The following is an 18395-nucleotide window of genomic DNA, read 5'->3' on the forward strand; positions in this document are numbered from 1 at the left end:
TAAAAAACCAACTAAAAAAACGAGGGGATCATTGTACGGCAGTAGTACAGCATTGTTGGAACAATAATGGCTACCAAAGCACTTTGAGAAAACCACCTTACAACTATGTTAAAATAGATAAAGAGGATAACAGGATATGCTAAAAAGCGAACCCGGTTCCTTTGATTACGATTCAACTGATTGATTAAATTGCGCCAGGCCCTAGAAGTGTGGAGATCTCCCGAAATGATCATTGTACGAACAAACAAGCGTAGCATTCGCGCCACCTCGTAACAACGGTGAGAGACTGGCTACAGCACAAGTAGCCCAGCTCAGAACTGACCACGAGAGAGTTTGCGTGTGGGGCCAGCCACCCACGACCATCTTCCTCCCATTAATTAGCGATGGGACCCCTGCGGTGCAGCGGGGTACTCCGCCCCGGCACGGGTCACGACGCCGGTGCAACATGGACGGATAGACAGACAGACAGCGAGAGAAGCAACAACAACAGTTTCCCAAGACGTCAAGTCCTACTGACACGGGTCTCAAACTGCGGACCACCTGCAAGCACTCGCTCCATCATCGGCCCGTACTCGTGAGGCATCGCGAACTTTTCACGATCCAGATCGAGAAGAAGCATTTATTGATTGTCAGATTTGTGATTAATCCATATATCAATACGTCTGATTCGGAAAAAAAAAAAAATAAAGCTGCACTCTACTGCCCAAGAGATTGCTAAAATTTAGTTTTGTGGTATATAGTCATAAACGCTGTATTTCGGGACATAACATTTAAATATGTATTTCATCTTGTCGTACTACAAAGACTAGTAGCATCTCTAAATATGTGCATTAATTTACATCTCAAAAGGAAGTTTTAAAAGAAAAGGAACACCTTCTGCGAACCTCTGGAAGAAGAACTAAGGAAGAGACTACTGAAGTGCTTTGTTGAAGTCTGAAACTGTATGGGGCACGCTCGAGGATATTATAAAGTGAATCGAAAATAAGTAAAATTGCTTTATTTTATTGTAATGCAAAGGAACGTTTTATTCTACATCCAAAATTTTACTGAAAATTACTATATTTCATTGCAATATAAAACCACGCTATGACTCAGTTCTTTACAGACATATCAAATATAATTTCAATCGGTTGTGTTATTTTTAATTTGAAAGTATTTTACATTTATGTAATCTGATAATAGCCTACATACTAATTTTACCTATTATATCTTTAATTCTTCTTTAAACCTTTGCCTTAGCAAAGAAGCCCAACGTATGTTTTTCCTTCGGGTTTATTGGTTAATAAAACCCATTCATTCTTTTTCTTCTCAAAAATAGATTTTTGGAAAAATTGTCTCTTGAAGCAGCAGGCCTACTTCTATACACTCGGCAACATAAATTTCTATAAAACTTACTTTTAATTTTCATGGACATTTTTGAAAAAAAATTGGCCTCAAAACGGTAACTTAGGCCTAATTCTTTTTGCGTACAGTAATTTATCTTTAGAGTTCAGAACTCCTCGTTCCTTCTAACGGATAATTATTGGCAACATCTCTTCCAAAACAGTTAATTTCTCTAACTCTTGCAACTCTGTTATATTTATTTTCATCTCTCGAATAATTTGTGGTAAAATTTCTATCAAAGAGTTCATTTCTCCGTGTATGAAAAGTGAACATGCCCATTTGAGTAAATTTTTCAGGAAAGATAAAAAAAAACTGATTATTTGCAAAAGCTTTCATATTTTGAAATGAATATTTTAATGGAAGCAGAACAATAAGTTTTAGTATCTGTCGTACAAGTAGTTTAATTCTTTCTTTAGTATTTCCTGAAAAAAATCTGAATTGCCTGAACATGTCAGATGTTTCTGCAAGTCGTGGCTGGAAGCAATAATTTTATTTCTTTAAAACAATTTTTAAGTGAAGAAGTGCGAGAGAGACTTTATCTTTTAAACAACTTCAAAACTATATTTTAGCCAAGAAATTTAAGAAGTACACTAACATAAGTACATAAATGAAAATTTATGTGAATAGTACATTTAATTCCTCAAATTCCTTTAAAGTTATAAAGAAAAAAGAAAACCTGATTTTTTTATAAAATTCCACATGACCTGGATTTTTTGGTATTCCTGCAAATCATTGTAACTTATCGCCGCTGTGAAATATACACTGAACACTGGCTATGTGGTGTTCCTGCAACACTTGAAGGGCATCGTATAGGCCTATTACAACCATAAGAAAAAACTGAATTTCAGAAAAGTTGTGACTTTTGGAGTTTCTGCAGTTCACGATTGATATGGAAACTATACTGTGTATAGGCTTATGAAAATATTCATTTTTTGGTCATGGATTATGTCCAATAAACTTTCTCCTTCAATCAGTACACCAAATTGTTCGCTGCGTACAAACAGTAGCCTCTCTCTGAGTACTGAATGTACAATTTACTCTTGGTATAATTTTTAACCAAATTTCTCCCCTGAACAGTGTTTATTTCTCTTCATCTGACAACCTCGCCTGCGTACAAAATTTTTGCAAGAGTAATTTTTGTCAATTTTTCCTCCAAACAATAATAAAATTCCTCTGCACGAGGTAACATTTGTTTTGCAAGATAGAATAGGCTACATAGGAACAATTACATGCTGTGAAATGCCTGTCTATTGAGTGTTTTGCTGCTGTCACAAGGTTGCACGCACATGGCGCCATTTACGTGAATAGATGTCTTCATTACAAGAACAATTGCGCAGTACGTCTGTGTTTTGTCGAGGCTAACTCGTAACGGAAGCTGTGTTTCCCCACCTCGTAATAATAAACTATTTCAAATTCACATTTCTTCCAAGGTAATTACTAGTCGAGAGAAATGAGGTATGTTTCCAGTTGTCTGGGGGGCGTGGCGTGCTGTCTTTGCAGATCGCTTGTGCAATTACGGTATAATACCAACACTTCACTCTCATACATGCAAGGCAGAAAAACTCCCCCTGTCACGTTCTATTGACGTATGAATTATTACTTCTTTGTGAATACATTACGTGGGTATAGTATTTAGACGAGAAGGAAGTATTTGATACTTTGTAGGGTGTTATTTGATTGAAACTTTAACTAAACTATACCATCTTCAGACACGAGATGTCATGAAATCACTCAAATAACGGATGAAAATGAAACAGGGCACTCTTCTTTTTCTACTATAGGCCTATTACGCATTTTCACAATTGACGAATCCTCGGGCCTCACCTCATCTCACTACATCTCACCAAAATATTGTAGAAAATTGCAAAATTGTAAAATTGTAAAAATTGTCAAATATTGTAAAAATTGTAATTGTAATCTTGTAAAATTTTGACTTGTTCCACTTCTTAAAGCTTCATTGCTAATGTAAGATCTATGGAATATAATAAATGAAATGAAAAAAAAAATGAAAAAAATGAGGGGCTCTCTGCAATAACAAGACAGGTCAAGAAAATAGGCTACGTTTTGAGTAAAATCCATTTGAAAATTCCTTCAATCATACTTATGTACTTCTAGGTACAGCTTCATTACGCTAAAGTGTTCTTGAAACATATTTTCTGAACATTAAATTTGATTCATATACAGAGTATTTCCAGGCTGGTGTTACAAACTTTCAGGGATGATGCATCAATTTGAGATGAGGAACCCTGGTCTGGAAATGGCTGAGTCGAAAGTTATAAGCAAAAATAGTTGTGTGGAAATGAAATTGTAATTTCACACCACGCTCCCTCCTTCTCTTAACCTTTGGAACAGTCGGGGAAAGATGTATGGGCCGGATGTCTCGTACGTGAGTACTTGACCCGATACAATCTGTGAGCTTGTCTATTGTTCCCATTGGCTCATCCGTATTCGAAAATCAGATCTGCTTATTCCGCTCTCGTGTACTCCTCCATTTCACTAGGACTGATCGACTGGACACTACAACTTGTACATATACACTGCTGTCTACAGACGTGCATATCAGGACCGACCATGTTTGTTACATATTACGCCATCTGCATTGCTTTAGTGTAGTTCCCTGTCCCCATCCCTCAGACAGCGCACTGAATGGAATACTGTAAGTAGAAACGTAAACAACGTCATATGAATACAGTATGTGTAAGATGTACAGATGAATATACACAAATAAGGTGTACAGAGGAATAAAATTATTTCATTTCCACACAACTATTTTTGCTTGTAACTTTCGACTCGGTCATTTCCGGACCAGGATTCCTTATCTCAAATTTATACATATGGCCTTCCCCATCATCCCTGAAAGTTTGTAACACTAGTCCGGAAACACCTTGTATATGATACATATGAATAGAGTTTTCTACAACTTTATTTAAATACTGGCATCCTACTTACCTTGTTATTGCAGTTTATGGAACATTATAAATACAACCACGCTAATGACAAACGTTTGTAGGCTATTATTATTTCAAGTGTCTGTTTTCTGTATGCTATTTACACATGTTATTACATGTATAACATAAAGTAATTCAATTTCTCTTACATAAATATAACATAACAAAGGAAAATAAAGTTACAAATGCACAATAAGTTTTGCTGCTTTCAATAAGAATAAAATGTCACTACTACAATAAAGAAATTAATATTTTAGTATTCAAGATCAGATTCATCCCCACCAGAATCTTAACTCTCGTTCCCATCTGAAGCAAGAATCTTGTTATATTGTAGTATGAATGGTTCTTTTCGTTATCGTATCGCAAATTTTTTCTCACTTCGTTTATCTTGGCAAGTGCAACACCCACATGTAAAGATCTCTGTTGAGGAATGCCATTTACCTTTATTTTGCACTTGACACGATATATGCTGACCATCATGTTATGGTTCATGTACAATGACAATTTTATTTGGCTTGTGATTTCCACTTCTTTTAGGGTCTTTGCTTCTTTTCTTGTTCTCCAAAATAATATCATATTCTTTCAAATCGCTCCAATCAACCGATTCCATGTTGCATCAAGTAAACGAACTGTCATAGTGTCATGTATACCGCGGCACACCGGAACATCTATGTTTATTTTAACTACGGACACTACCGCCAACTAATGAAACTTTAGAGGACTTTTGTTTCTAAACATTAAACTAGTGAATGTGTGTCATAGGAACAAAATATAAATGTTTTCGTTCCTGTAATAGCAAAGCATGTGCACTTAACTTGATTTTATAACGGTAAGCCTATAGTCAATGTCAACTTGCCTTGTTATTACAGAGAACCCCTCAATTACTGTACACAAAATGAGTAGAATAAACTCACATATCGTCGCTGTTATTCCAAAACCTTGTAAATTCAATGGCCGCTGAAATCAAGGTTTCGGGCTTAACAGTTACAAAATATCGATCCTCAATGATTTATGAGAACTTAAAAAAGAATGACAAAACATTTTCCGCAAATTACAAAATACAAAACCACGTATATTCGAAAGATAGCAAAGGGGAATACCTGTTAATTCAAAATCTCGTCTGGTTAATGTTTGATATAAGCCTACACGAGTTTTTAGTGCTTTATTCTATTAATGTAAAATCTGATAAATGGTCAATCTGAGATTTTGGTAATTATATTTTATGAAAGCACCTGCTCACGCTCCATTAAAATTTTTTTGTCACTGAAAAATGTTGTTTTCTGGAGTTAAGACGATATGTATTATATACAACTATTTTGTTGGTTATATCGCTCGCCACTTTTGATCCTTCATGTCTTGATGAAAGTTGCGAAATCTGCCGTAAAGATTTGTTCTAATAGTAGTGAAAGTAGTAGCAAAATCTGAAAAACGAAAGGAGCGAAGAAAAGAGTAATACATGCACAAAATGTGAAGGATATATTATAAATTTAAAAGGAATTAGTTCTTAATTCTAAATGTATATTAAAATATGACTATTATAACTGATTGTATGAAAATATATTTTGTATAAAAGAGCTATTACTAATCTTGGAATAATAACTTGTTTATTATTCAATAAGTACAAATATGAAGAAATACGTCCCTTCATTTCGGAAAAAATTACATTAATAAAAATCTGTCTACAACCCTAGATCATATATAGGCCTACCCAGATTGCTCGGCGTTATAGATTTTGACGGTAACAACTTTTGTCTGGTTTACTATGCTGCCATATAGTTGTTACATAAGGAGTCACGTCATAACTCCCATTTGAATTGCATTAGCGACTGTACTCCCATCTCGTGTTCGTTTACGGCGGCCGGGTGGCGATCCTGGCGGTTGTTCTCTTCAAAGTGCAACCGATTTTAACATAGGAATGAGAAATCTGTATGTGATCAGGGCTACAACCCGACTTACTGAGCTTCAGAACATCTTTTTAGGAAATAAATAAAATACAGTTTTGTGGTTCTATAAACCAACAAGATTTTATTCTTAAAAAGTTTGAAAAAAAAAGGGTTTTTAAGACAATTCTAAATTCTAGCTTAGAAAGCAGCCTACATTAAATGAAGTCTTACAATCTTTCTTGAAATTTTACTTCATAATAATGATAACTTACATCTTGAAGAAAAATAATAATTGTTTCCCTACGACAAATTGTGAATACTGTTTAGCCTATGATATAAAGGTATGGTACCTTAAATTAATAGCAATATTATTTAAGGAATGCAGTAGACCTTGCTTTGAACATCTTGGTCGTTATATATTCTGCACTATTAAAGTCAGTGTTATTTGTGCTCAGTTTGTTCCTTACAGCTGTCATGTCGCCTCTCGACGACCCTGTACTTTCCAAGCGATGACTTCAGTTGAAAAATACTCGAGACAAAAAACAGCCTGCAGTAGCATTGCAATATTTTTATTGCTATTATTTTCGTTGCAACAGAGATTTTTGTGCAGCTATAAATAAATTACAGTGAATATTTCTGTCCTATTAAATAAAATACAGATTTAAATGTAGCCTAATGTCATTTTAATATTGTTCGAATGTATGAATTTTGTAGGAACAATACTAATTTTCTGAAACAGAATTCGCTACCGTACAACTATTGTTCCGGAAAGTTATATTTGAAAGATCAGCTATTGTCAGATTAAATAAATAAATAAATAAATAAATAAATAAATAAATAAATAAATAAATAAATAAATATGTAAGTAAATAAGTAAATATTGTGGAGAGTTGAGAGCTGTCAAGTTGATCCGTTATGTGGTGGCGTCATGCAGAGGGGGATTTCCAAAAGTTTATTACCAGAAAAATATAATATCATAATGTATGTTTTACACATTGTTACAGAAACCTGAAACAGCTTCCGGTCACACCCCACATCCAATCGCTTGCCACGTCCGAAGAACAAGAGTTGGATCATACACATTTTGAGTGAATACGTAAGTAAAAACGAGATTTTTAAATCCGTATTCAAATTCCAGCTAGCTTTTATGCTCTAGAGTTTCGTCATAATTTGTTAACAAAACTTTGTTAATATTTAACAAGACTGTTGTGTAGTCCGCTGTGATGTCATGCACGATATCATACAGGCTCGAAGCAATCGTACCGAGTATAAACTTGGGAAGTTTAAACCTGATCCAATCACACGCAGAGGAGAAAGCACTCCTTCTCTTTCGCCGGCCGATACAGAGGAGATATCATCTTAATATACTGCGCATAAAATTGTTTGGCTCAGGTCTTACCTTCTCAACTGTACAGCTGTCAAAAGAAAAAGTGGCCGCTCTCCTGAAACAAAGTTCCCTTCGGGTATCTTCGCTACAATTCGGAGACAGGCGATGTTACATGTTGTTGAACCACGTTGCCTGATATCTACAGTTATAATTGAAGTATTCTATGTGTTATCGATAGCATAATGGTAGCGTTCAGGCCTCTTATTCTTGAGGTCCTGCGTTCGACTACAACCACATGCTTTTTATGTTCTTTTTGGTTCTGTTTTTGAGAGAGACAAACTATACATAATGGCTCCTTTCCCTTTTACAATTATTTTAGTAATTAACATCAGGTTCATTAATATATTATGCCATGACTTTATCATTATGATATTGTGGCTGCAAATGGAAAGAAAAAAGATTTTATTCTTAATAAAAATATCTTTCGTGGCATAAACAAAACAAATTTACTGGCGTCGGCCTTAAAACATTCAAACAATTAAGCGTTCAAAAAACAAAACAAAAAGCCACAATTCAATATTTAGTCTATCTTCCTCTTATCTCGATCATCTTGCAGTCGAGTGGGCATGGAATTGACTAGTCTTTGCAAATAGCGACTGTTTTAGACACGATATTCCAGGCATTCTGAACATACATACATAAGTGTTCTGTCCATGGGCAGGTCTTTCATTGCAAACCCAGCAATCTCCAATCTTTCCTATTTTCTGCCTTCCTCTTAGTCTCCGCATATGATCCACATATCCTAATGTCGTCTATTATTCTTTTCAACCAGAAACCCAACCAATTACTTTTTATCTTTCTAATCAGTTTCAGCATCATTCTTTCTTCACTCACTTTTTCAAACACAATTTTATTTCTTATTCTATCTGTCCACTTCACATGCACCGTTCTTCTCCACATCCACGTTTCAAATGCTTCAATTCCTTTCTCTTCATTTCGTCGTAATGTCCATGTTCCTTCCCCATACAATGCCACACTCCACACAAAGCACTTCACTAGTCTCTTCCTTAGTTCTTTTTCCAGAGGTCCGCAGAAGATCCTTCTTCTTCTATTAAAAGCTTCCTGTGTTCATGTTTGCAGTTTTTCTTGGGAAGGATAGGCCTAAATGCGGTAACATCCCGTTGCTTTCCGCACACCACTATCTCTTTCGCATCTTATTCAATTCCAGGGGGCCCAAGCGTGGAGATGAGGAGAGTGGATTTGACTAATTGGGCCCTCCGGACTTCACCGAAAGTCACGGCAAGGGTTAAATATTAATTCTATCAGGATGTTTGACCCTATCAGAGATCGGGAAATCTCAATTACCCTTTGCCCCCCGCATCCTGGACTAGCTTCTACGAATCACCAGAAAATCTTAGAGTGTGACTGGGCCAATTTTTCCGAAAATGTTTCCATACTTTTGCCCTCGTAGCTCAGCGGACGAACGTCGGAATTTAGATGTCAACGTCTCAGGTTCAATTCCTCGTTACTCCTTTTCATTTTATTGTGGTTCAAGATAGTATAATGTAATAATACAAAAAGAAAAACTAATAGCAGTATTATGCAACTGGATTTTTCCAAACCTAATATTAAATTTATGCTATTTATATCGCTAAAGAAAGATTACAATATAAATAACTTGAATATTATTTATACAGTATCACTAAAGAACGATAACACAATATTAATGATAAATATCGGTTTGTTTAATTAATATAAGTTATTATATAATAAGTATTTAATTATCTAAATAAAATAACCTATTTTACAAAGAAAGATGTTTATTTGTGTTATAATAATTACTTATATAAAATACAGATTATTTATATTGCGAAAGAACAATAACAATATAAATAACTTGAATATTATTTTATAATGCTAATGAAGGAAAACAGAATATAAATGATAACTTGAATATTATTTATATCGCTAAAAAACGATAACAATATAAAAAACGTGAATATTATTCATATCGGAATTTAACAGATTTATTACAGATGTATTTAAGAAATTGTAGAAGAATAGTAATTAGTAACAGTGTCCTATTTATTCTTCTTGGAGCCAAATTTGTAACTTTTAAAAGTGTGGTTACTATGTTGAAGTGTATGTGTTGCAACGGATGCTTTATTTGTTATGTATGTGAGTCAGTTATGGGATGCTTGATGTCGTCGCAATGTCGTAATTATAGTTTGATTGTGTTTGTGTGACTATTGTGTATTAATTTATTATGTATGGTACAGAAAGCTGCATATTTGTGTTATAGAAGTGTTACGTATGTGTGTTGTTAATGTTTTTGTATGTTTCAAATTGATAACTGATATTTGTTTTGCAATCGCAATGCCTAATTTACGGATTGTTTATGTTTTGTTTACATCGCGTAAGCTAATTTAATTTTCTTTTCCATTTCTCTTTATGCTTATCTTTTTTGTGTATAAAACTATAGCCCTAACATACATATGTAAAATAGGGCTAACCCCCATTGGAGATACTGTAGCTACAATAGTAATAATTATTATTCATATCGTTATAAAACGATAACAGAATACAAATGATGACTTGAATTTTATTCATATCTCTAAAGAACGATAACAAAATATAAATAACGTGATATCCATCAAGAACGATAACTGGATATAAATGATAATTTGAATATCATTTACATCGCTAAAGAACGATTAAAAAATAAAATGAAAACTTGAAGAAGGGCCGAACCCAGAACCTTTGAATCATTAAACAAGCACTCTACCGCTGGTCTGCGAGGAGCAGATATGGAACACTTTCATAGTTCCGGAACTGCTTGTACAAGCACATGCATCGTGTAACATCGCCGCGACCCGAAGTGGACTTTGAAAATATTCGCTGTTCACGAGTGCGGCCACTTTTTTTTTTTGACAGCTGTACATGCGTGAATATACTGTAATTTTTTAAAAAGTTAAAAACATGCGCAGGCTATACAAATAGGGCTACTTTACGTAACGTTATTCAACGGCAACATGGGAACCTAGATTCCCCTTGTTAATTTCTGTGTTGCAACTTGCGAAATGGTTTCATTACCGTTTATTTTTACTCTCTGTATAATTGTAGTGGTATGTAATCTTTTTCGCTGTTAAATAGTATTTACAGCCGTGACTGCAATGTAAGGTCGGCTACCGGGAATGATAAGAATTGTCCCTCAAAGAAATGAGTCGCATGCTAGCGATAAGTTGAAATCTGTGTGGCGAATGAGTGAAAATTTGAGTTATTCCAAGAAATCGGTTTCAAAGTGTAAATAAAAACATTAACTAGTCTGCGACGGTATGAATTTAATTCATTAGCAGTGTTAAATTGTGCATACTGTATTTCATTTAATTTTCTAGTACCGATTTCATCCAGTGCTCTATGACACAGTAAAATGTATTATATCTGATTGGCTACCCTACTTTTATTCAAGAATTTTCTTGATATTTTGAGTCATCTAGTTTTCAGGGTTTCACATAAGAGAGACGCGCGTAAAAGAAACAAATGAATAGAGAAACAAGCAAGAAGAAAATAAGTTAATCAAATACCGTGTATTCAGAGGTAATTTAGGAGAGATGTACAGCCCTAGACACAAAAAATGACCACTCTCCTGTAGCGTGAATTTGTCAAAGTCCACTTCTGGCAGCGCCTGGTTCACACGAAGTGAGCCCCGATAAAACCAAGGCAAAGGAATGCCAGGTAGACAAGCTTTTCGAAGTACATTGCCATAGAGTCCTTCATTTACTTCCTTACATCTGCGACCTCATTGCGGTTGACTTGGCCTGGGATAAAATGAAATACTATAGCTTATTCGAGCACACAATATGACTGGACATTACTTTGTCTAATTTAGGAATCTTGACAATGAAAGGACTTTCCGATGTGATAGCAGAGGATTGGAATGGGTACTGTAGTCACGTCACTGCATTAGAGAAAAAATACCTTCAGAAGTCCGGGCGAATGATTGATGAAATAGCTCATTTTAGATTAAGCGACGATGACGACAACAATGATATTGATATAGATTTCGCCTGATCATAAATTAATATTAGTGAAGATAAACCTGTAAAATATTGTTATAAAAATCTTTTTTTTATTAGAAATTTTCTACAATACAATAGTTATCCTTCACCGAAAGAAATTTTCCTTCTCCACAAATCTCTTATCCTCTGATTGAGGTTCTGGCTGATATGTACATCTATTATCAGGCAGTACATCTCACTTGACGATATGTGTTTGTATACATCTAAAGTCTGACTAGTGTAATATGTAGCTAGTCGGCGATGTATGCAATGGAGGGGGAATGGAACTGGCCACCCTACCCCATTATCTCCTGGCCTAGTTGCCTCATAAGTGCACTTCTTGTATCGCTTGTAAGGTTCAGACCTGTCTTTGGACAGTTGACTAAATAACAACAAACAACAACACAAATCTCTATCCTCAGCAGCATCTTCTTCAGTAAGATCTCTTCTAGTCATAAGCCCTGTACTCCTTCTGACGCCATCCATCTATTGTTCTCTTCGTTTTTCCCCTCTTCTCCTTCCCACCGCTTCCACTCCAATATATGTACATAATATTCTAAGTAATATATAGCCTATATAATCTAATGCAGCGTTTCTCAAACTATGGTCCGCGGATACCTCTGGTCCTCGAGGACTGCCCTTGTGGTCCTTCAAAAAAAAAAAAAAAAAAAGGCAGAAGAAAAAATAAAATTCAAACGAATTGCGTATCACACTATAGTTGAAAATCTCAGAGTTTGGAAATGATATATGGCAATCGCCTTTCACTTTTTTTCTCAGTACTGACATTTAATGAAGTTTATTATTCTATCCGTCTACTGACTTCCCACTCTACTCTCAACAACAAAAGAGGGATTTAAAGCACTATGAACGTGGTGTTTCTCGCCATCTTTTCCCTGCACATCTGGCGCTGCCCCTGTAACCCAGCCAGGAATAACTCAAATTCATAACAGAGGTCCGAACCCTTCCATGTATTTATGACTTTCTTAATAGTTTTGCCGGCACCCAGTCTACACACTGAAATGGGCACTTCTGTATGTCGTATACCAATAATACAACTCTGAGGTCACAATTTGAAACTTATTTTCCAAGTAAATAATATGACGAATTTTTATGGGTTCGTGATCACTTTTATTGCGATATCGAAACTAACAAACTTTCATTGAGTGAAAGAGAACAGTTAATTGAACTCTCGAATGATACCGGACTTCAAGCGGAGGGTATGGTTAATTTCTGGACCTCATCATACTGTAAGTGAAAAGAGAATACAGTGAATTGTACAATGGTGCTTTAGAGATTATAATTCAGTTTTCTTCTACATATCTGTGTGAGGAAGGGTTTTCATACAAAGTAGGCTACCGATATCGACTCGATGTATGTGACGATCTCCGACTTAAGCTTACAAGCATACATCCAAATATAGAACAACTGTGCAAGAATCGACAGGCTCATCCATCTCAATAATGTGAGAACCAACATTTATTTATTTATTTATTTTAGTTAATAAGTTAAAGATTATCCAAACTCTAACAGCCTTGAATTATTAAAGAAACAAAAATGAAATTTCTTTTATTAACATTAGCTTAATTAGTTAAAAACTGATATAAAATTAATTTAATTTAATACATTTTAATTAATAATTCTATTTTAAAATATAAGTATATTGATATTAAAATATACTACAAAAATTATAAATTTGTTTTCGAAGGGAACAAGAGTAAGGTGGTCCGCGGAACTGTTTTGACTTAAAAAAGTGGTCCCCACTTCAAATAAGTTGGAGAAACGCTGATCTAATGTATAGCCTTAGGTGTAATAAGTCTGTAAATACCGATCCCCTGTCCGGATGAGAGAGGAGTTGGTTACACAAGACTGACCTGCTGTGAAGTCATGTTTTCTTCTGAAAACCGTAGTGCCGTGAGAAGATACCTAATTTCATACGCCAGTAACTGAACCAAGTTCCTTTAAATAGAGAGCCCTACAGTGGAAGGATCAATATATGCTGAAAAGAGTCTCGTTACCAGAAGGAGGGGCATCCATGCCGTGCCGTTACGTTGATTAGGAAGTTATATTCCTCACCGAACAATTCGAAAGACAGGAGATGTAAGGTTCGGAGTATGTTGTGACAACAGTATCACCAGCAAAGGAATAAGTTCAAACTAAATTGCTTACTATTACTGCTTTCTCCTATTTATTCAGAACGGTACCGATTATTCAAGAAGTGTACGTCTTCCTCTCTTGATTCTTCCAAGTAGTTTCTACAATAATACTTCAGAATTCCTCTTTGAATTCATTCATTCAAAATGTAAGTGGGTCATTTGCAAAATTTGTATAACAAATGGTAAATTGAAAACGTCAAAATTAAAATATTATTTAGTGCATATTTTGCAAGATTAATATAGTGCAATATCTTTGCCATAGCAATCAGCCATTCTACACTCAACTTGCTTTACAGCATTCTTTACAAGTATCAATGAATCTTTGATGGCACGACTAAATGTCAGGTGTGTTATAGGACAATCCTAGATCTTTTATAGAAATAGAATGCCTTTATTTTTTATATCAGATACTGTATTATTCAAACAGTACATAAGTCTTGGAATAGTAACAGAACTAACTTCAGATAAAAAATGAACAAATATTTTAAATATCTTAATATCAGATATGTTACCTAATATAAATATAATAACTTCTTCAGTAACTAACAGAAAACCATTCTTTCAGTAACAATTATCTTAATAGATTGCCCTTAAGGCGAAGGTATTTGAGCCTTAGTTCCTTTAACGATAGATAATTAGAAAAAATTAAGGCACTGTTTTGAATGATGTAACAGACATGACATGGAGTAACAGATCTGACAGGTAACAGACACAACAAAGCAAACATAAGCATGTTCTAATCTAAACTTTTTTTGCTTAAAGATCTTCAAAATAGTGAGTAATAATAATAATATTGAGCTGCCACCCATTGAGGGTAGCCCTTACGGGCTCAGTATATTCTCAAAAAAAAAATTAATAAAATATATGTAAACATAGATATTAAATTTTAAAGAAGGAAAACAAAGAAAAGTGCGTGAAAAATTACAATTGCTATTATTGTGGCACCATGTGATTAATTAGGATCTGGCAGGATTTTTTAACGCAATTATCACAATGTCATCCCTCAGAGATGTTGGCAGAGCAAACTGCCGTCGAAATTCTTCGAAATAAACTGTTATAGTCCCTCGAGCACCTATGAGCAAGCCGAATACTTCAACGTGAATTAAGGCATATTTCAGCTTGAAATAGTTGACTGTAGGCTCATAGATCGACTTCATTTCAAGGTGAACCTCGGCTGACTGATGACGTTCTACTTCAAAACGTATCGTGGTCCACAATGATGCCCTGTTTAGTGTCAGCATTGTACGCTAAAATATCTACTGGTCTCGTTAACCCATTTTCAGCTAGACAGGAGATTTCTTCTTCTACTATCCAGCCCTTATTTCTTAATGCGGCAGCAATTTTGGATTTTGTAAAATGATGTCTAGAGTTCCTCAAGAGCAATCCCTGATCACAGAATCCCAAGACGTGTGCTAAAGTTTCAATCTCCGGGCAGCGCATGTACTATTATGTCCTCTTGATCTTGACTTTATATGTTATTAGGCTATTTGTAGAAAACACAACACAAACAGATCTGACATTCATTCATTCATTCCATTCATTTATTTTATTCCATAGATCTTACATGAGCAATGAAGCTTTAAGATGTGGAACATGTCAACATTTTACAATATTACAATTACAATTTTTACAAATTTTTTATAGTTTTACAATTTAGTAATTTTCTACAATTTTTACAATGTTGTACAATTTTTTTACATTTTGGCGAGATGTAGTGAGATGAAATGAGGTCCGAGGATTCGCCAAAAAACAGAGTAACAGAGTAAAAATCCACGCTTAGACTAAAATAACAAAACAAGAGTATGAGACACAAACTCGTCAAATCAAAATGGGTGAACATAGCAGTACAATCAAGATGGCTCTTTGTATTTCATCCTGGCTTATGCTGACATCTGTGGGATTTCTTTTTCAAGTGTGTATTCATAGGAACAGAGTGGTGTAACAGACCTGACTGATTTACTGGACTAGAGTAATTATGCAATCATATTTAAGGAAATATAAAATCAGACACAAATGACGAAGTTTTGATAATATCAAATGTTTCTTTAATTTTTTCTCAATTACATTATTAAATAAACGTTTATCTGGACATAATCATACTCCATTTTAAATACTTAACTAGTATGGACACGGCATTTTAGCTGTTACTATAAGAATTTTATTTCATTCCCGTTAAATATTTCACATGAAGGAAATAATTCTTGTAACGTTTACTACATTAGTATTGAAACTAATCACTGTTAGGAATTTATAACTCTATCGTTATAAAAATAATAAAGGGAAGAGTATGAATTGACGGACGTCATTTGTTATATAAATTCTGCAAATGACCCACGTACAACTGCAGTTGTTTTTGCTGAGTGTAAGCCTTTTCATTATAATGGTTAGAAACCATGCAAACAAAATTAACACTTCTGAATTATTTATCCTGAGAGGTGTACCAGCATCACCGAAGTGGCCAGTTAATGCATTTCTTCCTTGCAGTCCATTACACACCCCTGTTTCCGAGGTTGTGGGCGGCTTTGTATGTTTCTGTCGAGGTGTCTCGTCTTTTGCATACGGTTTTACATATTAATCTCTGCGCGGTCTTTTTCAACATGTCATTTGTTTCAATCCCGGTTTACATAATTGGCTTACGCTCCATTACCACCATAAAACAAATGTTACCTTGAAACGTTATATATACTTAATTATCTCCGCCCCTGACAGGGTTACACACTGAGAATGAGTCACTCAGGCAGGGGAGCTCATTGTCTTAATCTGTAAACCCGATGCTACGTGCTAAACAGATGTTAATGCATACTACACACAGCAGTACTGTATGCGTGGATAGCTGTGTGTGTGGGATATTAATTGGCGGTGAATAATAACAAAAACTTTTGTACTCCATTTTTTATTCTGAACTAATTATTATAGATCTAAGCTAGAATGTCTGGTACCCCTTTTCTCTCGTTCCAACCATTATAAAACTTTGTATTATCATTAGTTTCAATGTTTTATGAGAAAATATAAACATACCGGTTCACTAAGGGTTTCACACTTTATCAGATATTTGAATTGAGTGCGGTTTTTGCAGCCTGGACACTTGTAATAATAACAATTTTTTCATAATTTTATTGTTCTTGGAGTTACTGAGCGGAAATCTACAGTGCATTTATTTTGCTTGGGCTCGCTACTGTACGGAATACGGAGACGACAGTTTTGTAAGTACAAACCGATGTGATTAAATTTGTTGGAGTAACTTCTATTGGAGTGCGTTGTAGGTGGGTTAGTAAAAGACCTAAGTCCTTTAAACAACCAAGGGCTGCCAATACTTAAGTTTATTAATCAATCTTGAAATACAAGGCGTAGTACAAGTGATGAAATAAGGATGATGATGATTACTCGTAGCCACTTGGGCCACTCGTCGCCCTCCTCCGCGCTTCTGCTACTGTAGAGCTACCGTAGTAATAATAATAATAATAATAATAATAATAATAATAATAATAATAATAATAATAATGAATGAGGTCCTCCAATGATCATCGCGCCTTTTTATGGCCTGCCCATAGTGACACTACGGTGACCTTTGAAGTCCGCGTGATCGCCTCTACTCGGCTTGGCGTCCCCACGCTATAACCAGTGCAGTGACCTGATTCTGGACTTCGAAAGATAAGCCCTTAGTCATTAATCCCAGTACATACATGACTCAATTAGTAATTATCTGCACGAGTTATGAGGATGGAATACATTTTAGATTTACAATGTTAACAATGTTACTCTTAACATTAATTACAAACATACCAATTATAATCGTATCAATTACAAGCCTACCAATTATAATCATATCAATTATAAGCATACTAATTATAATCATATCAATTACAATCATACCAATTATAATCATATCAATTACAATCATACCAATTATAATCATATCAATTACAAGCATACCAATTATAATCATATCAATTACAATCATACCAATTATAATCATATCAATTACAAGCATACCAATTATAATCATATCAATTACAATCATACCAATTATAATCATATCAATTACAAGCCTACCAATTATAACCATATGAATTACAAGCATACTAATTATAATCATATCAATTACAATCATACCAATTATAATCATATCAATTACAAGCATACTAATTGTAATCATATCAATTACAAGCCTACCAATTATAATCATATCAATTACAAGCATACTAATTATAATCATATCAATTACAAGCATATTAATTATAATTATATGAATTACAAGCATATCAATTATAATCATACCAATTATAATCCTATCAATTACAAGCATATCAATTATAATCATATCAATTACAATCATACCAATTATAATCATATCAATTACAAGCATACTAATTATAATCATACCAACTATAATCATATCAATTACGAGCATACTAATTGTAATCATATCAATTACAAGCATACTAATTATAATCATATCAATTACAAGCATACTAATTATAACCATATCAATTACAAGCATACTAATTATAACCATATCAATTACAAGCCTTCCAATTATCATATCAATTACAAGCCTACCAATTACAGTCATATCAATTACAAGCATACGAATTATAATCATATCAATCACAAGCATACCAATTATAATCATATCAATTACA

The 18395-nt window shown here is 34.4% G+C and overlaps 1 protein-coding gene across 1 annotated transcript in view; it reads left to right on the plus strand.

The window, feature by feature from the left end:
• Positions 1–18395, plus strand: part of Wnt4 (Wnt oncogene analog 4) — a 254529-nt gene that overhangs the window by 87810 nt on the left and 148324 nt on the right. Inside the window, exon 2 of the mRNA XM_069841967.1 lies at positions 7219–7310. The gene's annotated coding sequence lies outside the window, so the exon portion shown is untranslated. The remainder of the gene's footprint in view (positions 1–7218; positions 7311–18395) is intronic.

The sequence above is a fragment of the Periplaneta americana genome, chromosome 12, assembly GCF_040183065.1.
Source record: "Periplaneta americana isolate PAMFEO1 chromosome 12, P.americana_PAMFEO1_priV1, whole genome shotgun sequence".
NCBI classification, from domain to species: Eukaryota; Metazoa; Arthropoda; class Insecta; order Blattodea; family Blattidae; genus Periplaneta; species Periplaneta americana.